The sequence below is a fragment of the Aedes albopictus genome, chromosome 3, assembly GCF_035046485.1.
Source record: "Aedes albopictus strain Foshan chromosome 3, AalbF5, whole genome shotgun sequence".
Classification (NCBI taxonomy): domain Eukaryota; kingdom Metazoa; phylum Arthropoda; class Insecta; order Diptera; family Culicidae; genus Aedes; species Aedes albopictus.
The window spans coordinates 40,940,108-40,964,562 of NC_085138.1; the positions used below are offsets into that span (position 1 = coordinate 40,940,108).

The following is a 24,455-nucleotide window of genomic DNA, read 5'->3' on the forward strand; positions in this document are numbered from 1 at the left end:
TCCGAGATATGACAGTTCAAAAATTAGTTGTCTGAATAATAGTGTTTTACCCGAACGTTTTTAACTTCGCGAAAAATTAATCAATCGAGCCCAAATTTGTACCAATGATGCACATATAATAGGTTGACAATCAGTCAAAATTTGAGATTTTTTGATGCAGTCTATGAAAAGTTACAGCATGTTGATTTTTTTTTGTGGGAGAAAAAAAGTTGCCTATCCCAAACATTTTGGCCATCCCCTGTATGAGCGAATCCAAGGATGGCCGTCACAATGGCTGCCATGCAATGAGTACCCACCAGGAAAAATGTGAGACGTGAGACATCTGTGAGGCACTGTTAGGTATGCTGCTGCTCGAAAGCATGCAGCATTAATGTGCTTCTTCTTTTATTTTGTTTTTATTTTCTCTGCGGTTGCTGACAGTTATGCAACCAAAGCAGTTTGCATAAAAATCCACAACAATCGCCGCGAAAAAGTGGATATCGGGAATAATAATTTTTTTTAATCGCCGATCGTCGTCGCGGGAGTGATTATGTGTTTATTTACCAAAATTGAAATGTTCCGGCCAGCGATTTAGCTCTCGGTTTTGTGCGGGTGCGGTCCGGGGGCGGTGATCCGGGAAAGATCAAGTGTTAAGCCAAAAGTGAAGTGGGTGATGATAAATATTTTAAATATGAAATGGCGTAATTAGAAAAAATATTTAAAATTTGAAATGGTGTAGGTAGTTGGGAAAATTACAAGTGCAATGGGTTGATCAAAAAAGGAATCTGGTCATCGCAAAAGTTCAATCGGCGGTATCTTCCAATTGTGTTCGAAGGTGGGGAGCGCTCTTCCATCGATACTGGATCTGACGCAAATGCACAACTCAGAGTTCCGCACCAATCATCCAGCTGGATGAACGACCTCCAGTGGGAGAACATGGCAGTTCCGATGGGCGGGTCGATGGTTGGAGCTGGCGGCGGCGCAGGTAGTCCACACGGTGCTGGTACGATAGGTGGCAATGGAAATGGCATCGGAAAAGTGACTATGACACGTCAAGTGTCCCGAAGTGACCCGCAATAAATGAATTAGTGATTTCAGCTGGTTTGCTGCGTATGGCCACGAATCAGGTGCATATTGGAAAAAGTCGAACGGGAAGAAATATGTGTCCACGTTGGTTTTTTTGCCGTTGAGGAGGACCGAATGGCACTTGAGTGGGACTACAATCCATTGGAGAAGGACTCATCATTCGCCGTAAAAGTCAAAGAAGCAAATTACATCCAACAAGTAAAAAGTAAGTACTAAATCATGTTTCTATTTAAGTCTCTGGTGTTTTACTTGATGCAAAACCAGGAATAAATTTTGTTATTTGACTTTTGTTAAGAATTGGTGTCGTAAGATGACGATTCTTATAGAACTCCTTGGAGCAATTCTGAGTGCTTAATTAGAAAATGCACTAGTAATCTGACTTTTGTTAAGAATTGGTGTCGTAAGATGGCGATTCTTATAGAACTCCTTGGAGCAATTCTGAGTGCTTAATTAGGAAATGCATCAGTAATCTGATTTTTGTTAAGAATTGGTGTCGTAAGATGACGATTCTTATAGAACTCCTTGGAGCAATTCTGAGTGCTTAATTAGGAAATGCATTAGTAATCTGATTTTTGTTAAGAATTGGTGTCGTAAGATGGCGATTCTTAGAGAACTCCTTGGAGCAATTCTGAGTGCTTAATTAGGAAATGCATTAGTAATATAACTTTTGTTAAGAATTGGTGTCGTAAGATGACGATACTTATGGAACTCCTTGGAGCAATTCTGAGTGCTTAATTAGGAAATGCATTAGTAATCTGACTTTTGTTAAGAATTGGTGTCGTAAGATGACGATTCTTATGGAACTCCTTGGACCAATTCTGAGTGCTTAATTAGGAAATGCATTAGTAATCTGACTTTTGTTAAGAATTGGTGTCGTAAGATGACGATTCTTATGGAACTCCTTGGACCAATTCTGAGTGCTTAATTAGGAAATGCATTAGTAATCTGATTTTTGTTAAGAATTGGTGTCGTAAGATGGCGATTCTTAGAGAACTCCTTGGACCAATTCTGAGTGCTTAATTAGGAAATGCATTAGTAATATAACTTTTGTTAAGAATTGGTGTCGTAAGATGACGATACTTATGGAACTCCTTGGAGCAATTCTGAGTGCTTAATTAGGAAATGCATTAGTAATCTGACTTTTGTTAAGAATTGGTGTCGTAAGATGACGATTCTTATAGAACTCCTTGGAGCAATTCTGAGTGCTTAATTAGAAAAAGCACTAGTAATCTGACTTTTGTTAAGAATTGGTGTCGTAAGATGGCGATTCTTATAGAACTCCTTGGAGCAATTCTGAGTGCTTAATTAGGAAATGCATTAGTAATCTGATTTTTGTTAAGAATTGGTGTCGTAAGATGGCGATTCTTAGAGAACTCCTTGGAGCAATTCTGAGTGCTTAATTAGGAAATGCATTAGTAATCTGACTTTTGTTAAGAATTGGTGTCGTAAGATGACGATTCTTATAGAACTCCTTGGAGCAATTCTGAGTGCTTAATTGGGAAATGCATTAGTAATCTGACTTTGGTTAAGAATTGGTGTCGTAAGATGACGATTCTTATGGAACTCCTTGGACCAATTCTGAGTGCTTAATTAGGAAATGCATTAGTAATCTGATTTTTGTTAAGAATTGGTGTCGTAAGATGACGATACTTATGGAACTCCTTGGAGCAATTCTGAGTGCTTAATTAGGAAATGCATTAGTAATCTGATTTTTGTTAAGAATTGGTGTCGTAAGTGGCGATTCTTAGAGAACTCCTTGGAGCAATTCTGAGTGCTTAATTAGGAAATGCATTAGTAATCTGACTTTTGTTAAGAATTGGTGTCGTAAGATGACGATTCTTATAGAACTCCTTGGAGCAATTTTGAGTGCTTAATTAGGAAATGCATCAGTAATCTGATTTTTGTTAAGAATTGGTGTCGTAAGATGGCGATTCGTATAGAACTCCTTGGAGCAATTCTGAGTGCTTAGTAAGAAAATGCATTAGTAATCTGATTTTGTCAAGAATTGGTGTCGTAAGATAGCGATTTGTATAGAACTCCTTGGAGCAATTCTGAGTGCTTGATTCGGAATTGATTTTCGTTATGATTTTCGTTATGAATTGGTGTCGTAAGATGGCTAAAGTTAGGAAATTAAAAAAAATAATACTTTGGGCTTCGTGGCCGTGTGGTTAGCGGCTTCAGTCAGCTAGGCGTTTCGTAAGCCTCGGAGTGTGGGTTCGATTCCCGCTCCAGTCGGTGAAAACTTTTCGTCAAACAAAATATTCTCCACTGGACCACTGGGTGTTTCGTGTATTGTCCGTTGTCTCATATTAGTTATCGTTCAGTCTGTGCAAGACGTTCAGTCTGGTTGAAGACGGTGTAGAGTCTTTTTAAATAAAAGTTAGTTTTGCCTCATTTTTTTTAGGAATTTTCAATGTGTTTCTCACTTAGCTGAAATCATTGCTACAAAACAATCGATTGTCAATAGGTCTTCCCGTAAATTTTCTGTTTTAACATTTTTGTGGAGTCTTGGTTGGGAAGGATGCGGTTATTAGGCCGAATGGCCATCAAGGCGAATTGGAATTCAGCAGTTTTGCAACTGGAAACGGATCTGTTGTTTATACATGTTGTTTTCAACAATTATTGCTAAAAACTGTTTTAACAATGAAACAAGAAAGAATAGCCTATGTTTGAAAGAAGGAAACATTTATTATTTGAAAATCAGTAGTTTCAGCGTCGCTGATGCCTAGTGGTTAAGGCTATGGATCGCCAATCCGGAGACGGCGGGTTCGATTCCCGTTCCGGTCGGAAAATTTTCTCGACTCCCTGGGCATAGAGTATCATTGTACTTGCCTCACAATATACAAATTCATGCAATGGCAGGCAAAGAAAGCCCTTCAATTAATAACTGTGGAAGTGCTCAAAGAACACTAAGTTGAAGCGAGGCAGGCCAAGTCCCAGTGCGAACGTAGAGCCATAAAGAAGAAGAAGAAGAAGTTTCAGCGTCGAAACACTTTTAGCAATGATACTATATGTTTATACTGATTTTAAAGAAATTCTTTTAGCAATATTTGAATTGACACTAATGTTATCTGCAAAAATTGTGCAAAGGTGATCAATTGGACCCCGGATTATGGTATATATATATAAATATATTTATCGTAAAATCACCATTCTTATGGAACTCCTTGGAGCAATTGTAATGTATCTTTAAAAAATGTTTTTCAAGTTTTACTTGTACTTATTCTAATAAATTGTAATGGCACTATTTAACATATTTTCCAAATTCGACTTTTGCTAAGAATTGGTATTGTAGGGTAGGGCGGGCAAGATGAGCACCCTAAGGATCCCGTTGAGTTTATTGAAAGTTAACACAATTTTTCAAAGTACCTCTCAGTAGTTCTTATCTACCACCCATAAATATGGCAGGGTTCAAAATTCACAATAAGGATGATTTATTTGACTAAACAAAAAAGATGTTTTATGGTCAGTTCAAACATGCTACGAGGCAAGAAGAGCACTTCATTAAAATCAAAATATTTTAACTATAAATTGGCCATACAGTGATGGAAATAGTAAATCTTGTTTATTGCTATGGTATCACGTTCTGAAATGATCAGTTTTTTCGATTATTTAAAAAATGGCGGTTTTATAATACTTTATACAAAATGACCCAAAAAGCATTGAATGATTATGAAGTGGCTTATTTTTAAAAAAATTAACGCTACCAAAGAGTTGCAGTGAATACGAAAACCTATGTTTGGCATCATTGAGTGGATAACAATAATTTTAAAATATTTTCTATATTCTAATCAGGGGTGTTCATTTTGCCCCACTATAGGGAAATAACTAAAATTGAATAAATTTTAACGTTTTTTTTAAGAAAATATTTCCCAATGCAAATTTAAATGCTTTGCAGTAAGATAGTAATGTTCGCTGATAATAAAAATTATGGTAAAAATTTGATTCTAACATAAGAACCTTATTTTATTCTTATAATAAAATGCTAAAAATCCATGCTATTGAATAATTTGACGATATTTTCAATTCTTTCGTTATGAGGTACCTTCTATCAGGTTTACAAACAGGATGAACTTTATTCTAACGTATTATGAAGTTGTTTAGAGAAAATTCATCATAAAAGTAGTAAAACAGAGGGGTGCTCATCTTGCCCGGGTTGGCCATCTTGCCCCGTCCTACTCTAAGATCACGATTCCTATTAAACTCCTGGGAGCAATTTCGAATACTCTAATTTCTTAATAAAGTTTTTAAAATTTAGCTTGTGTTCAACATTTGTATCAATCATAATTCTTATGGAACAACTTTGAGCAGTCCTGATGGCTCTTTTGGAAACTATGTTGCAAATATGCAAAACTGGTAAAGTATCTTGTACCGACTTTTCGAACCCTCTAAGCAGAATACCATCTACGAATGAGTGTAATCAGTATTGCACCTTTTAATTCCGTCCTATATCCTTAAGACGGGCTTGGTGGTCTAGTGGCTACCGCTTCTGATTCGTATGCAGAAGGTCATGGGTTCAATCCCTGGCCCGTCCCTTTCATCCTACTTTGTATTTTTCTATTCACTTTCTCTCTCTCTCTCTGGAAACGTTCAAAAATTACGTTTGTGGGGAGCGGGGGGTTAGTCTTAGAAAGTGTGACAGTACGTGTACTAGGTATAGGAAAAAAGCGTGACAGAGGGGGAGGGGGGGTCTAGAAATCCCGAAAAACGATGGACGTAATAAATGAATCTTCCCAACTCATGTAGGTATGGTCCATTGCACGAATTTATGCTGGCCTGCTTACTCTCACAGAAAATTGCATGTTTGAGCGGTGCCGACACCTCTTAAACGTCAAATTTCGTGTGAGAGTGAGCAGGCCAGTATAAATTCGTGCAGTAATCCATATTCATATGTTCATAGCCATCGCTATAACCAGAAACGAATTGGAATCATTCACCTTATTCACCACACAATCTATCACCTTACGAACACTATAAATAACCCCCTATTCATCGATCACATCACCGACCAAACGGTGACTCCCAGATCTCCCATCCTTTCCGTCTAACATAAATCCCAGTCCGTGCTGGTTGTGGGGATGCAGAGGTGATCTAGGTCTTTAGTAGCAACAACAAGCACACTCTAACATTCCTTTCCCTTCCCAACTGACTATAAGGACGTGGCCAGCGCCGTTATTGATCCAAAATGTATGAGCTGCTTAAATTGCATTTTGAGAACAAGTGGAGTGTCCCAGCTCTTATTCATTTGGATCTCAGTGCAATTGGTACCAGCTCAGATCAATCACGGAGGAGCAACCATTGACATGTATAGTCAGATTTGATCATTTTGATCGAATCGTTAATTCCGCCCTATATTACTTGTCTTTTTACAGATGCGCGTATTTCGATTGCCACTTGTAATCTTCCTCGGGATAACTGACGCTGAGGAGGATTACAAGTGGTAGTCGAAATACGCGTATCTGACAAAGGATAAGCAATATAGGGCGGAATTAAAAGGTACAATACTGATTACAATCATTGGTAAAGTATATTTGTAACTCTTTGGAGCAATTCTAATGACTCTATTGAAAAATATTGTTCAATATTTCACTTGTGTTAACGATTAGTATTGTAGGCTCACAATTCTAATGACACTTATTGTAACAATTCTATATGCTTTACTATAAAATGCTTTAAAAATTTGACTTGAGCAATTTTTATGTCTCTATTTAAAAAGCTTTTAATTTTTATAGACTTGTACCAACGCATATTGCTTGAAACTGTTGGAAAACTTATGTTGATTACCATGAATTATCTGAAATATTACATAACAATGGTTCTCATAATAGAATGATGATTTAATTTTAGATTAATATTGATTATCATTACGTTAACATTTATCTGCTCAAGATAAGACATGTTCACTATCAGGGAGACTCTGAACATCAACCGGAAATTTCTTCCCACTCTGACTAAATTCTTGGACACCGGGGAATTTCTGAATTTTAAAATCTTGCTGGACACTGGTGATTTTCCCAATTTGATTTATACCTTCAAGTGATAATAAGCAATTCCCTGAATGAATTTTATTTATTTAACTGGGCTGGAAATATCCACTTCAAATTAACTTGAGCTCGGAAAACGACCGGTACCGCAAATATTTATACAGAATCTCGGTAAAAAAATGACGTTTCTAGCCGAATTTCGGTAAAACATTTCCAGAACCTCAGAAAATACACGATTTTTCTTCTTCTTCTTCTTCTATATGGCTCTACGTTCCCACTGGAACTTGGCCTGCCTCTCTTCAACTTAGTGTTCTTTGAGCACTTCCACAGTTATTAATTGAAGGGCTTTCTTTGCCTGCCATTGCATGAATTAGTTATTGTGAGGCAAGCACAATGATACACTATGCCCAGGGAGTCGAGAAAATTTTCCCGACCGGAACGGGAATCGAACCCACCGTCTCCGGATTGGCGATCCAAAGCCTTAACCACTAGGCTAACTGGAGACCCCAAATACACGATTGCTGAAATCTAATCGAAAAAAATTGCTGAGTCCTCGACGGTGCCAATTTTGGTAAAAATGAAGAAAATTTGCCGAGATTCGGCGACGAAAAATAAGTGTATTACGAAAAGTTACACTTATTTGATGAAAACTCGTTAGAAACATTTTAGTAAAATACATTATCATTATAATCAACATTATTGTATTTTGTGAAACTATGTCGAACGATGTATTATGGTAAAAAAAACATACAAGAAAGATCACCCTGTTGCCCACATAAATTGGAAAAAGGGTGTTGATTTATGTGAAAAAAAAAAATCCATGCATTATTTATTGAGCAAATTCTGGAAATACTATAACAGCAGCAACCCATTTAATTTTGGAGAAACAAATAAGTTAGTTTGGAGTTAGTTTGTTTGGAGAAAGGAGGTGTGCAGGTGAGTTTCATTTTCTTTCCACTGTTCATACTCTTATTAAGATTGTTTCTTTTGCAGACTTTGGTAAAAATCATTATCATCAAATTTAAGAGGAGAATTCCATACAAACTGTGCTGAAAATGTTAAAATGAACGATTCTCTAGTTCATTTTTATTGTTCCAGCAAGTTTGAACCCTGATAACGTTATTATGAACATTACGTAAGTTAAACTACATTTGGGATATATATAATCCAAATTTAAAGTGTTATTTTTTTCATTTAGATATTTTTGTCCGAGCGAATTCCTGTGGTGGAGACATGGGTTGACCGTGGAGGCACGTGCCTGGAATATCCATACGAAGGAGTTTATCGTGATGTGCTTAAATAACATTGTCGCGAAAAATTAATATTGACGCATTGAAGCATTCTGCATTTAGACAGCTGAAGTACGAAAACAGCAAAATTACACTTACAAAAATAATGTTCGCATTGAAATAAAATAAACGTATGTTACTGTAGGCTTAACGATTTACCTTAATTAGTTACTAACCATAAGTTTTCATTGTTGGACAGGGGATAGAAAAAATGATCGGAACAGGCAAAGTTTTCACTTTTCAAAAAATGGTAAATTAGCTGTAACTTTTCGAAAAGTTCACCTAAAAAATCTCTATCAATAGTCCAAATCTGGAAAAGATTGGGCTATTCCGCATGAAATTAGAAAGATTCCAGTAAAAGGAATTATCCGATAGTTATTTTTGAGCTGTTATATTTCCGGATTCAATGAACCGAAGGCAATGAAATTTTGAGAATTTATGACTTATATGAAGAGCTTTGAAAAACTTTTGATTTAGCTTAAAATTGTTTATAAGAAAAAAAAAAAGTTATAGCGATTTAATTTAGTATACGATGTTTTAGTAAATTTATCTATTTTTAACATACATCACACAACTTGTTTCAATTTATTATCGAATATTTTGTTACTTTCTTTCATAATATATCTAGGGTCTTGTACCATTTGGGCAGGTGTACCTATTTTGGGCACTTGCCGATATAACTAAGTCAATTTGAAACCGATTGATTTGAATTTTTGTTCAGAGTTATATACTGTGCGTGCCCAATTCTGTACAAAAATTCAAATCAATCGGTTGTAAATTGACTTAGTTATAGCGACAAGTGCCCAAAATAGGTACACCTGCCCAAATGGTACAAGACCCTATATCAAAGTCAATGCATAGAAATATTACTGAACTTTAATTACCAACTTGAGTTTTGGAGCGATGTTGAAGTTTTGGCTCATTAGGCGTTTTATTTTAAAAAGAATATTATCGCTATAATTTTCTTCCGTTTTAACAATTTAAAGTTAAGTAAAAAGTTTTTGGAATTAAAATATATAAGTCATAAACGCTCAAAATTTCATTACATTCGGTTCATTGAATCCGGAGATATAATAGCTAAAAGTTGGCTATCGGAGAGTTATAGCTTTTACCAGAATTTTTCTAACTTCAAGTAGAATAATCCGATCTTTCCCATTGACCATTGACCAACTTACAGTGAAAATTTGAGATTTTTCTGATGCACTTTTCAAAAACTTACAGCTAGTTGCCCATTTTTTGACAAGTAAAAATTTTGCCTGTCCCGATCATTTTGTCTATTCTCTTTTATGTTTGACTTAAGTAAAATATTGCAAAACAACAAAAGAGTAAAATGCTAAATGTTTGAATAATGAATTTTATTTAAATACAACTACCGTTAGTTTCCTTGTTTTTATTTTTTTATTTCTATATAGAAACATAAATATCCTAAGCTTTATTCTTGAGGAAAAAAATTACAAGGTGACAGACAACGTGAGTATTCCACAATATAATAAATCTTCGATTGAACGATATGTTAGGATGATTCTGTTTTGTATTTTCGTAGGAAATCTGGAGATATCAGCAAACAAATGAATCAATTTTCAGAAGATTAGGACCTGTTGTGGTTTATGTTTTGTAAAAAAAAACATCTTTGAAATCCGGTAAAAATATCACGATGAAACTAAAGTTCACATTACTAAGGATATATTTATTTTGCAGATTCTCGAGGTCACTGGCTGTGGAATGGAACAAAAATCCCATCCATCCTCAATCGTGTTTTCCGCCTTCATGCCGATCATCAACTTTCTTTGTAGAACTACAAGAGACAAACACAGATAATCAATAACACAAAACCAATTAAAAACAATAATTGCATTATTTTAAATACATCATTATGAAAATAATAAAATTATTTTTCTAATAATAAAATATACTCTTATTGTCAATGGTATGGCAACTCATGAAACAATTTGTTTTTTTTGGCGAACACGTTTTTCTTTCGAAATAAACAATCCAGTGTAAATATTCATATAAATATAAAAACAGCAGTTTTTGACAGTTGGATAAGATCTTGGACCTCCAATCTAGTGAGATTGTGTTCGATTCCCGCTTCAGTCGAAACATTTTCTCAATTTCTCGGGTAATGTGTACTGTTGTGTAAATAAGTTTTTCAATTAATAACTATGAAAGTGCTTCAAACAGTTGCTAAAACAGTAATAGAGTAGCAGTTGGAGTTCCACTGAGAACGTAAAACCATAAAAAGAAGTTTTTGATAATTTGTTTGGTTGCATAATCCTCTCAGTAAGTCTATGTTTAAAGCGATTTTTTTGCAGAACTCTGGATTCAACCACAGATTTTATTTCTCTTAGGTGGATGCTTACAACCAGTAAGCTTAAACAATTTTTCCAGAGACAATCGTAAGATATGGAAAAACGATTTGTTCAATTCTTCGTAATTTTTCGGAAATAACCTTGAAGGAAATCTTGGTTTATTCTGAAATAATGTCTGGATTCAGTTTGGTAGGATTCTAAGCGGGAACTTTCTAAGGAACTTTGGGATGAGTGTCCGAAAAAATCTCGAGAAAGCTATATAGAAATATTTGTAGTATCAAAATATTAGTAATGATTATGATAATAAAATCAGTCTATATAGAATCTATGAAATATCATTCGACCAAATGTTATAGATCCGAAAATCTCTATACAATGTTTAGCAGAAAGACGAAGGAATTCGTGAGAAAATCATTGAAAGACATTTTTCTCATATAACCTAAAGGAGTTATCCCCATAGAATTTTCTGGAGGTATTTTTAACCCTTATGTGGCCGACAGGGTACCCGGGTACCCAGCGCCCATTTAAAAAGCACGGTGTAGAAAAAAGCAGAAAGTTTGTCGGACACATAACGGTTAAGGAATTTCTGGAGATATTCCCGAAATGTCCCAGAGGAAAATTCTGAAGGAACCTCTAAACAAACATATGAATGATTTTTTTTAAATAATCCCTGGAGGAAATATCGAAGAAATGTGAGGAAAAATTCCGCAAGGATCTGTGGACGAATTTTCGATCAATTCCAGAAAGAATCTCTTAAGGATTTTTTAAGGAATTTATGAAAGAATGCCGAAATTCTCAGGAGAAAACCCAATGAAAAACTCTGAAAAATCATTTGAAGGAATTTGTAGGAACATCCAGAAAGATCTATGCCTTAAATTTCAAAGCAATTTCCAGAGCAATTCCAGAAAAATGGGGGGAAATTTACGGAATTTAAATAATTCCCTTGAATTTCATAAAAAAGTCTTATAAGGAATTCCTGTGAAAATCTCAGACATTTTCGGAGGAATTTCTGGATCAATTCCCAAAACAGCGTAGGTATTAAGCATGACCATGCTGAGGGTGACGGGTTAAATTCCTGGACGGTTCATAAATTTTTCGTAAGAAAAATCCTTGACTTTCCTGGGCATAGGGAATCTTCGTGCCTGCCACACGATATACTCATGCAAAATGGTAAGTGGGTGAGGAAGCTCTCATATAATAACTTTGGAAATGCGGATAATACAAGCAGAGAAGCAGGCTTTGTCGCAGTGAGGACATATCGCCAAGAAGAACAAGAAGAAAGTCTGAAAAGAAAAACCAGAAATGGAATATTTGAAGGAATTCCTAAAACAGTCACTGGAGGAAAAAATGAAAGATTTTCGTGCTTCCAGAAATTCTTCCGGAAATTTGTGCAAAATTCTCTTGTAAAACTCTCTAGAGTAAATTCCTAATGAATCTGGAAATCCTAAAAGAACCTCAGAACAAAAAAAATTTAAGGATTTTTTGAAAGAATTGTTAAAATACTCTTTGGAGGAAAGAACGAAGTAATTTGTGGGAAAAGAGAGACGGAATCTAAGAATATACTTTATGAATCTCTTGAAAAATTTACGTAATAACTGCTGGAGAAATTCGCAAAAGAATATTTCGAAATCTGAACAAATAAATCTCTAAAATAAGTATTTCGGAAAACTTTGAATACATTTTCGAAAACATTTCAGGGGAAATAAACATTTTTTGCCAATTCTTGAAAAAAAAACCTGTGAATCAAATGAGTCTCTGGAGTAATTTCCAAAACATCAATGGTGGAATTTTTTTTAGCAATCTATTTAGAAATTTTCATATGAATGAATAGGGTATTGGTTCCCTTATTAAGCATGTGGCTCCCATTTTCATCCTACGAAAAACAAAGGATTGAAGCGATGTTTGTTTAGTTTTATATTTTTGTATTTTTTGTTAGAGGTGAGCACGCATGAAAACAAAAAGAACGGAATCAATCGGTGTCGTAATCGCTTGTTCTCGAATAAGATGAATATGGGAGCGTGAGATTACTGATGGAACACATACCCTATTTGGAAGAAATAATGTCTAGACTAGAGTAATTCCCTTAGAAATCTCTGCATAACGTATGCAAAGAATTCTGAGAGAATAACTCCAGACATTTTGGAGGAATTTCTGGAGAGTTGAACACAGAATATTCTTAGGAAATTCTTGATGGAATCTGTGGAAAAATGTTCTAAGGTATCTCTAAAAATATTCCCAAAGCAATCTCATGATGTTTGAATAAAACAGTTTTGTTGGAGTAGTTATGAAGTAAATCTCTGGAGGAATTTTCAAACAATATGTAAGAAATCCCGAAAAAACCTGAATTTTCAATGGTGTATTTGAAAGAATTTGTTGAATACCCTCTGAAGGAATAAATGAAGAACTAATCAAAATTAATTTCCGAAGAAATATATGAGGCAGTGAATCAATGAATCGCTGAAGTGATTTTCTTGAAGGAAGCTGAGCAGCAATTCTTAAATAAATCTTTGGAAAGTTTCTCGAAAATTTGTGGCAGAATTTCCTCACGAATCTAATGACAAATTCTCATGAAAATCGCTGGAGCTATTCTCTCAGAAACCTCTGGATACAATCCCGTAGCAATTTCTGAAAGATGGAACACAGAATGATTTCTTGGAGAAATTTGTGAACCAATTCTCAAATAAAAATATGGAGGAAATACAGAAGAAAAAATAAGAAGACGTAAACGAAGAATTCACTGGAGAAAGTTTTGAGGAAATCTTTGGATAATGTTCCGAAATATCTGAAAAGGAAATCCCAGAAGAAACACTGAATAAAATTTCGATGGAATATTTCAAAGAATTCTCGAAGGATTTTTTGGGAAATTTAAAAAAAAACAGTTTCGTGTTTAAAAGGAATCGTTTAACAAATAACCTGACTGATTCCTGGCAGAAACTCTCTAAAGTTACTGCTACTTTAATTGCAAAAAAAAAGAAGCAATACCTGTAGAAGTATCTTCACAAATGTTAGGAGGCAGTCCTCAAAAATCCCAAACGAATACATTTTCGATGGAATATTGAAAGGAATTCCCATAATAATCTCTTGAGCAATAAACTATGAAACTTGTGAAAAAATCCCCAAGAAACTTGGCAATCTTGGAATATGAGGAGCAAATAACGAGGTAATTTGTCCAAAATTTTCGAATGAATCTGTGAACGAACTTTTAAACAAATTTTGGATCCAGTCTAGTAGGATTCTTTGGAGTAATTTCCTAAGATATCTCTGTAGAAAATTATTGGAAAAATCAAAGGAATCACAGGAGGAGTGAGCAACGAAATTTGTGGAGTGGAACTTGTGAAGCAAGTAACGAATCATTCGGTGGGAAAACTCTTGTAGAATAAAGTTTCCAAATAATCTTATGTAATTTGCTGAATTTGAATGGAGCAACATTCGATACACTCTCTGCAGCAAATTTTAAAAATATCTCTCGTGCAATTTTTAAGTCGAAAATTTCAAAAAATATCTCAGCCGTAAACCCTGGAAGAACATTTGAATGGAATTTTGAACGAATATTAGAAAGAATTCCAAAAACCCTACTCTCTGGAGGAAAAAATGGAGTAATTTGTGGGGAAATTCAAGATGGAATCTAATTTTTAAAATAATTTCCCGAATCCCATCTGGGAAGCTGAACGAATGATTCTTTGAAGAAATTTTCTAAGAAATCTGTAAATATATTTTCGAAGACATTTTTGAAATTAAAAAAGAAATTTTTTTAATGTCTAGCGGAATTCCTAAGGAATCTTCGAAATAATTTCTGAAAGAGTCTCTGGAAGAATCTCTCGATTCGTGAGCGAAGATATTTGTGGGGAAAATCTTGAAGAAATTGTGGATAAATTTCCAAATGAATCTCTAAAACAATTTTCTGGTATCTATGCAGTATTTTTTTTTTTCAATCTAGATACATACCCGAAGGAGTATTAGGGGGATTGAACAAAACAATTTCGTTGATATAATTTGTAACGAATTTTGGAATATTTTCAAAATGCTCTCTGGAAATATTCCTAAAAAATTCTGGAGAAAATCACGAAAAACTCTGACTAAATTTTCGATGAAGTATTGCAAGCAATTCCTTAAACAATCTCTGGAGAAATAAACAAAGGAATTTTGGTAAATATTCGCGAAGGAATTTGTGGATGAAGTATTGATATAATCACTGGAAAAAAATCATAGGAATTACTTGAAGAGTTCCTGAAAGATTGTCTTTAGAATGAATGTCTCTGGAGCAATTATCTTAGAAATCTGTGGATACATATCTGAAGCAATTTCTGGAGAAACAAAAGAAATGCTTAAAGGAATTCTTGAAGTAGTTCTCGAAATATTTTCTGGTGGAATTTCCATTTGAAAATCGTATAAGGCATCGTTGTGTGAAGAATTAGTCTAAGTTAAAATTCACAAATAAAAAGAAATAAAAAAAGTATAAGGCATTGACGTATACATCTTTGAAGAAACGTCTAAAAAAATTCTGAAATTCTTTGGAGATTTCTTCCAAAGCTCTCAGAATTTTTTTCGTTGGAATATTGGAATGAGTTCCCAAAAAAAAAAAAAATCTCTGGAGAAATAATGATGGAATTTGTGGGAACAATCCCGAAGACATTTGTCGCTCAATTTTTGTATGACTTTGTGGAGAAATTTCTTGAAAAATATCTGGAGGAAAGATCGAGATAATCTGTGAATGAAATTTAAAATAATTTTTGGATTCTGAAAAAAAAAATCTCACAGGAATCTCTAAAGTCATGAACAAAGGGATTTGTGGGGAAAAACTAGGAGGAAGATGTGAAGCAATTTTCAAAGCAATTTCTACAGGAATTCTCAGCAGAGGAAAAATGAAGAAATTGGTGGAAAAACTCTTGCATGACGGTGTTTTGAAATAATCTAGGAAGTAATTCGTTCAGCATTTTCTGGAGTTTTTCCTATAGAATCTCTTGATCTAATTCTGAAAATATCTCTATTTCCCAAAATATCTCAGGAGGAAATCTTGAAAGAAAATCTAACTAAAATTTTTAAACTCCCTGGAGCGGATCTGGTGTGATGGTTAAAGCCCGTGACTATCACACCGAGGACCTGCCCAAGTAACACACATGTTATATAAAAGTTACGGCAGCGCAAGTTTTGGTTGTATAGAAGTTTATTTTACGTTATTTCAACACAATGTCGTAACTCTATTATAACATGTGTGTTGCTTGGGTGGGATCGAATCCCACTCCCGACATACCCACAAAATGTGAGATCTTCCTTCGGAAGGGAAGTAAAGTGTGCGTCCCGAGATGAACTAGCCTAAGGCTAAAAATTTCGTTAATACAGATGGTGGAATAAATGATATAATTTGTGCAAAAAACCCAGAAGGAGACTAATTTTCGAAATATGTATTCTTCAGACAAAGTTCCGATAAAATCTCCTGAGGAATTTCCTGAACAAATCCAGGAGAAATTTATGAAGGATCACCTGGAAAACCAAACGAAGAAACCTCTGAAGGAATTCGCTCAAACATCTTTAAATAAATTTTCAAATACATTTCTGGATAAACTAATACAGCATATTCTTGATGGGAAGTGTGTCGCAATTATCAAATGTATCTCTGGAGAAATTCCCGAAAATTTTTATGGTGATATATCCTTAAGAATCTCTGGAGGAACGAACGAAGATATCTGGAATCATTCCCGCATAAATTTCTGGAAGATTAAACGAGGAATGTTTTTGAAAGATTGTGGAAAAATAGTGGAGGAAAAACAGAAAGCAAAAACTCACAAAATCTTTGGAGATATTTCTGGAGGAATCTCTAGTCGAAATCTCCAAAAATCTGAAAAAAACCTCGAATGAAGCTGTAAACAAATTTATGATGGTGAATTTGAAGAAATTCCCAAAAGAATGTAGAAGATATCTTTATGAATATTTTGAGGTATTTCTGAGAGAATCTGTTGTCATGAACGAACGAATCTGTGTGGAATTTCTTAAGGAAACTATTTCCGAAGGATTCTCCATGAGATTTTCCAAAACTCCCGATTTTCCAAACTTCCACAATTCCCGAAGAAATCTGTGGAGGAGTCGCAAACCTTTGTGACCCAGTGTGGGCTGCTGAATCCATATCCGGATCCGGGTTTACTCCAGCACGTCATTAGCCTTTTTATTTTCTTTAGTTTTCCTCAACTTATTCATTCGTTAACTCTTTAATAGGTTACATTACAATTTCTTAAAGAATTCTATCGATTTTTTTCGCAGATACTTCCTTTCAGTATTTCCTACGGATTCCTTTGTTCATTCATCCAAAAAACTTTTCGGGAACTCCATCAGAAAATCCTGTGACAATTTTTCGGGCGTATTTCCCCAGTTTTTTTTTTGTTCATTCGGTCATCCGCATTGCTCCTCAAATTCCTTTATAAAATTGTAAAAAATACCTTGTTTATTTCTCCACTTATACCTATATATTTTTTCTAGAGGTTCCTCAATTCATTCTTCCCTAGATTATGTTGGAAAATTCAATGAGTTCCTCAAGAGACTTTTTCTGGAATACCTCTGGAGATTATTTCTAAATTTCATCCACAGCTTCCATCTCCATTTTTCCTTTCTTTTTTCCACCAGATTATTGTTTAATACCTACAATAATCTTTTTCTTCAATATAATTAAATATTACTTAAAATATTTATACAGAGGCCCTTTATAATTTTCTCCTTAGATATTTTTTGGAATTACTCCACAAATTTCTCGAGAGATGCCCCCCTTTTGATTTACACGTGTGCCACTGTCCGATCACTTTTGCACAATATGAACGCCTTGCCACACCCAAACCTGTGAACGAAAACATTTTGTATCTTGTATACGTAAAATTCAGCATATAAGTAGCTCCGTGTCAAAAATTGAGCTCAATCCATCAACGCAAACCATAGTTACAGCATCTCAAACTTGACCATTTTGTATAAAAATCGGCGTTTGTTCGATCAATCACAGTGTACATAGAATATATGGAGAAATTATCCAAGGAATCCCTAGATCATTTATTTCAGAAATCTGTAGATACGTATCTGAAACAATTTCTGAAGAAAAACAAGTTTTTTGAGAAATTATTGAAACAATTCCTGGAGCAATCCCGTTGAAATCTCGAAAAAAAAAAATCTGGAGGCATGAACAAAGCTCTGGAGAAGTGGAGAAATGTCTTTTCTGTACGAATTCTCAAAACATCTGCAGAAAATCTCGAAGGAACCTCTGAATAAACTTTCAATGGAATATTGTAAGGAATTTTCAAAGAAATCTCTGAAGGAATAAAGAAAAATGCCAAAAAAAGTAATGGAAAAATTCTCAAAAATTATCTCCAGAAATGTTTGGATACATATTGCATTTTAATTTGATGTCTCCACCTCCCCCATCCCCCCCTTCAAAAAATTTGGGCAGGATTTTGCATTTTGAGGGGGCAGATTAAAAAAATATTTATCAAAATGTCGGGTATTGCCAAACATTCTTTAACAAATCCGATAACTTTTTAACATTTTTCAGATCAAATGCTTTTTATTTTTATCCCCCCCCCCCCCTCGTCCAGCCAAAGCGTGGTAGGACAAAAAATGAAATAGATATTTGTAATCGCCTTAAACTTAAAAAAAAATCAGCAGGAATTCTCAACAGAAGAAAAAACTAAAAATACACACTTAGAATAAATTACAGTATTCGGTGAAAAAAATCACCGAAACTGGTCTGTAAACAAGCAAACTACAGTATTACGGTGAAATCGATGAAATTGCAGGAGAAAATCGGTGAAATTTAAGAAATCACCGAAGAACCGGTGAAATCAGACAAATTTACAGGAGTCCTGTGAATATTTTACCGAACAGATCGGTGATGGGACTATTTTACCGTACTACTGTAACATGCGTTTGACAGCCACGCCGGCAGCTTCGAGCATCAGTTCTATTACAATTTGCGCATCATCTCCAAGCATGACTCTCTTGTACAGTGGCAGCAAGTGTGGTTCCTGATCAGAAGGTCATGTATTCAATACCATCATCGACGTTTTTTTTATGAAAATATTGTTTTTTTGTGCTCGCATAAAATCGCCGTAAATTTGTAAAATTTACCGTACGATCAGTGATATTGAGAATTCATTTGTAAACAAACATACCGAACGTTCTAAAAAGTACCGAACGTTCCGGTAATTTTGACAGATGCATTTTCCTGAGATTCGCAGTACGTTCGGTGGTTTGAAAAATCACCGAACTTTTTACCGTACGTTCAGCTGTTGAGATTACGGTAAAATTTTACCGTAATCCGTCATTTTTTCTAAGTGTGTATGTGCAGAAAATCTTGAAGGATGAAATTTTGAAATTATTTAAGAAGAAATTTACTTAGAATTTCCTGGATTAGACTAGATTTACTTAGATTTCCTGGAACTTGTTAAAGAATTTCTAGAGCTATTTCTGAAAAATCTCGAGAAACTTGTAGATTTCCCTGATTTTGGAAGAAATAACAAAGTAATTTGTCTGAAAATTCCAGACGGAGTCTATCGACTAATATTCAAAAAAAAAAAATCTTGTGGAGAATTCCCAAAAAAATCTTTTGCGGTTTTTACGAAGCCAATCCGGAAGAAATTTCTTCTATACAAAATCGGGAAGAGTGAACGGAGAAATTTCTGATGCGATTCTCTCAGAAATTTTTATATCTTTACACGAATACATTTCTGGCAAAATTAACAAAGGCGTTGTTTTTTTTGAAAATCTGCAACACTTCTTAATTACTTCTGAAGTAATTCCCAAAAATCTTTGAAGGAATTTCATTAAAAACCTTTAGAAATTTGCAGAGAAATCTCTGATGGAATTAACGAAGGAATCTTTGGAGTCATTCTCTCAGAAACCTGTGGATACATTCTCAAGGGCGTAGCCACGGTGGGGGCAGGGGGGGTCGTGGCCCCCCCTGACCGAGCAACTATATTCTAACTTAACCGAAAAACTTAGATGATCAGAGCTGTTTTTGACTAGTAAAAATAAAATTCTTCTGCATCCTCGTATTTTTTTTAATGTATACAGGAATTCCTTCGGAAATACTTGGAGGAATATCTTCGAAAATTCCTGAGGGAATTTCTTCGGAAATACCTGGAGGAATTCCTTTGCAAATTCCTGAAGGAATTCCATCCAAAATTCCTGGAGGAATCCCTCCGCAAATTCCTGGAAGAATCCCATCGGGAATTCCTGAAGGAATTCTTTTGGAAATTCCTGAAGAAACTCCTTCGGAAATTCCTGAAGGATTTCTTCGGAAATTCCTTGGGCAGTTCCTTGGGAAAATCTTGGATGAATACCTTCGGAGATTCCTGGAGGATTTTTTTCAGAAATCCATAGAGAAATTCGTGAGGAAATCCTTAGGTGAATTCCTTACGAAATTCCTGGACAAAATAATTCCAAACTTCCTGGAGGAATGCTTTTGGAAATTCCAGGAGGAATTCCTTCGAAAATTGCTGGATGAATGTCATTGAAAATTCCTGGAGGAATTCCTTCTGAAAGTCGTGGAGAATTTTTTTCGGAAATACTTTTTGGATTTTTTTTTGAAAGTCTTGCAGGAATTCCTTCTGAAATTCCTTCGGAAATTCCAGGAGGAATTCCTTCGGAAATTCCAGGAGGAATTCCTTCGGAAATTCCAGGAGGAATTCCTTCGGAAATTCCAGGAGGAATTCCTTCGGAAATTCCTGGAGGAATTCTTTCAGAAATTTCGGGAGGAATTCCTTCGGAAATTGCTAGACGAATTCCTTTGGAATTCCAGGAGGAATTCCTTTAGGAGTTCCTGGAGGAATTCTTTCGGAAATTCCGGGAGGAATTCCTTCGGAAATTGCTGGACGAATTTCATTGGGAATTTCAGGAGGAATTCCTCCGGAAATTCCTGCAATAATTTCTTCGGCAATTACTGGAGGAATTCCTTCGGAAATTGCTGGACGAATTCTTTTGGAAATTCCAGGAGGAATTCCTTCGGAAATTCCAGGAGGTATTCCTTCGGAAATTCCTGGAGGAATTCTTTCAGAAATTTCGGGAGGAATTCCTTCGGAAATTGCTAGACGAATTCCTTTGGAATTCCAGGAGGAATTCCTTTAGGAGTTCCTGGAGGAATTCTTTCGGAAATTCCGGGAGGAATTCCTTCGGAAATTGCTGGACGAATTTCATTGGGAATTTCAGGAGGAATTCCTCCGGAAATTCCTGCAATAATTTCTTCGGCAATTACTGGAGGAATTCCTTCGGAAATTGCTGGACGAATTCTTTTGGAAAATCCTGGAGGAATTCCTTCAGAAATTCCTGGAGGAATTGCTTCAGAAATTCCTGGAGAAATTCCTTCAGAAATTCCTGGTGGATTTTTTTCGGAAATTATTTTTAGATTTTTTTTGAAAATTCCTGGAGGAATACCGTCGGAAATTCCTAGCAGAATTCCTTCGGAAAATCCTGAAGGACTTCGTTCGGAAATTACTGGAGGAATTCCATCGAAAATTCCTTGGCGAGGTCCTTCGAAAAATCTTGGATGAATACTTTCGGAAATTTCTGGAGGAATTCTTTCAGAAATTCTGGGAGGAATTCCTTCGGAAATTGCTTGGAGATTCCTGGACGAATTCCTTCGGAAATTCCTGGAGAAATTTCTTCGGAAATTCCTTGGGCAGTTCCTTGGGAAAATCTTGGATGAATACCTTCGGAGATTCCTGGAGAAATTCTTTCAGAAATCCATAGAGAAATTCGTGAGGAAATCCTTAGGTGAATTCCTTACGAAATTCCTGAACAAAATAATTCCCATCTTCCTGGAGGAATTCCTTCGGAGAGTCCTGGAGGAATTCCTTCGGAAAGACTTGGAGGATTTTTTTCGGAAATACTTTTTGGATTATTTTTTTTGGAAGTCTTGCAGGAATTCCTTCTGAAATTCCTAGCGGAATTCCTTCGGAAATTCCAGGAGGAATTCCTTCGGAAATTCCAGGAGGAATTCCTTCGGAAATTCCTGGAGGAATTCTTTCAGAAATTTCGGGAGGAATTCCTTCGGAAATTGCTGGACGAATTTCATTGGGAATTCCTTCGGAAATTCCTGCAATAATTTCTTCGGCAATTACTGGAGGAATCCCTTCGGAAATTGCTGGACGAATTCTTTTGGAAATTCCTGGAGGATTTTTTTCGGAAATTCTTTTTAGATTTTTTTTTTTTGGAAATTCCTGGAGGAATACTGTCGGAAATTCCTAGCAGAATTCCTTCGGAAAATCCTGAAGGAATTCTTTCGGAAATTCCGGGAGGGATTCCTTCAGAAATTCCGGGAGGAATTCCTTCGGAAATTCCTGAAGGACTTCGTTCGGAAATTACTGGAGGAATTCCATCAAAAATTCCTTGGCGAAGTCCTTCGAAAAATCTTGGATGAATACTTTCAGAAATTTCTGGAGGAATTCTTTCAGAAATTCCGGGAGGAATTCCTTCGGAAATTGCTTGGAGATTCCTGGACGAATTCCTTTGAAGATTCCTGGAGGAATTGATTCGGAAATTCCAGAAGGAATTTCTTTAGGAATTCCCGGAGGAATTCTTTCGGAAATTCGGGGAGGAATTGCTTCGGAAATTCCTGAAGCAATTCCTTTAAAAAATCCTGGAGGAATTCCTTAAAAATTCCATAAGGAATTCCTTCCAAAATTCTTGGAGGAATCCCTTCGCAAATTCCTGGAAGAATTCCTTCTGAAATTCCTGAAGGAATTCCTTCGGAAATTCCTGAAGGAATTCGTTCAGAAATTCCTGAAGGAATTCCTTCGGAAATTTGTGGAGGAATTCCTTCGGAAATTCCTTGGGGAGTTCGCTCGAAAAATCTTGGACAAATACCTCCGGAAATTTCTGGAGGAATTCTTTCAGAAATCTATAGAGAAATTCCTGAGAAAATCCTTGGATGAATTCCTTAGGACATTCCTGGAAAAAAATCATTCCAAACTTCTTAGAGGAACGCTTTTTATGATTCCTGGAGAATTTTTTTTCGGAAAGTCTTTTTGGATTTTATTTTTGGAAATTCCAAGAGGAATTCCCTCGAAAATTCATGGAGGAATTCCTTTATAAATTCCGTTAGGAATTCCTTCGAAAATTCCTGGAGGAATTCTTTCGGAAATTCCGGGAGGAATTCCTTCGGAAATTTCTGGACGAATTCGTTTTAAGATTCATGGAGGAATTCCTTTGGAAATTCCTGCAGAAATTCTTTCGGAAGTTCTTAGGGGAATTTCTTCGGAAATTCCTGGAGAAACCCCTCCGGAATCTTTTGGATGCATTTTTTCTGAAATTCGTAGAGCAATTATTTCGGAAATTCCTGGAGGAATTTTTTTAAAAAATGGAGGAATTCCATTGGAAATTCCTGGAGGAATTCCTTTGGAAATTCCTTCGGAAATTCCTGGAGAAACTCTTTTGGAAATTCCTGAAGGATTTTTTTTTGGAAATTCCGGGAATAATTCTGCCGGAAATTCCTGGAGAAATTCCTTTGGAAATTTCCAAAGGAATTTCTCCATGAATTTCCGATGTAATTTCACCAGGAATTTTGCGAAGGAATTCCTTCAGGATTTTCCGAATGAATTCCTCCATGTATTTCCGAGAGAATTTCTCCAGGAATTTCCGTAGCAATTCCTCCAGGAATTTCCGAAAGAATTTTCAAGGGAATTCCTCTTGGAATTTTCAAAGGAATTCCTAAATGAATTTCCGAAGAAATTCCTCCACAAATTTTCCGACGGAATTCCTATACGAATTTCCGAAGAAATCCCTCCAGGAATTTCCGGAGGAATTCCTCCAAGAATTTCCGAAGAAATTCTTCTAGGAATTTTCAAAGGAATTCCTCTTGGAATTTTTAAAGGATGTCCTCCTCAAGGAATTTCCGAAGGAATTCCTCCATGAATGTCCGAAGGAACTCCTCTATGAATTTCCGAATGAATTCCTCCTGGAATTTTGCGAAGGAATTTCTAAAGAATTTTCCAAAGGAATTCCTCCAGAAATTTTCCGACGGAATCCCTCCACGAATTTCCGAAGAAATTCCTCGAGGAATTTCCGGAGGAATTCCTTCAGGAAATACCGAAGGAATTCCTCCATGAATTTCCGAAGGAATTCCTCCAGGAATTTTGCGAAGGAAATCCTGAAGCATTTTCCGAAGGAATTGCTCCAGAAATTTTCCGAAAGAATTCATTCACGAATTTCTGAATAAATTCCTCCAAGAATTTTCAAAGGAATTCCTCCAGGAATTTCCGAACGAAATCCTCCAAGAGTTTTCACAGAAATTCCTTCTGCAATTTCCGAAGGAATCCCTCCTGGTATTTCCGAGGGAATTCCTGCAGTAATTTCTGAAATATCAGGAAGGAATTTCTCCAGGTATTTCCGAAGGAATTTCTCTGGGTATTTCCGAAAGAATTACTCCAGGAATTCCCGAAGGTAATCCTCCACGAATTCTCGAAGGAATTTCTCCAAGAATTTCCGAGGGAATTCCTCCAGGATTTTCCCGAATAACTCCTCCATGAGTTTCCGGAGGAGTTTGTCGAGGAATTTCCGTAGGAATTCCTCCAGGAATTTTCAAAGGAATTTCTCCTGGAATTTTCAAAGGATTTTCTCCTGAATTTCCGAAGGAATTCCTCTACGAATTTCCAAAAAAATCCCTCCCGGAATTTCCAAAGCAATTTCTTATGGATTTGCCTTGAAAAACCTCCAAAAATTTCCGAATGAATTCCTCAAAAAATTTTTGACGGTTGTCCTCAAAAAATTCCTTGGGATTTTCTCACATTATCCCCAAACGTGTTTCCGAAGGAATGTTTGAAGAAGTTTCTCAAGTTTTC

At 35.7% G+C, this 24,455-nt stretch overlaps 1 protein-coding gene and 1 long non-coding RNA gene across 3 annotated transcripts in view; both read left to right on the forward strand.

Moving 5' to 3' along the window:
* Nucleotides 1-24,455, forward strand: part of LOC109406843 (lachesin) — a 291,521-nt gene that overhangs the window by 109,930 nt on the left and 157,136 nt on the right. The gene's annotated exons all lie outside the window — the stretch shown is intronic.
* LOC134289814 (uncharacterized) lies at nucleotides 296-15,743 on the forward strand. Its single transcript, XR_009998690.1, has 3 exons — nucleotides 296-9,808; nucleotides 9,882-9,978; nucleotides 10,037-15,743. It is a non-coding gene; the product is annotated as an uncharacterized LOC134289814 (long non-coding RNA).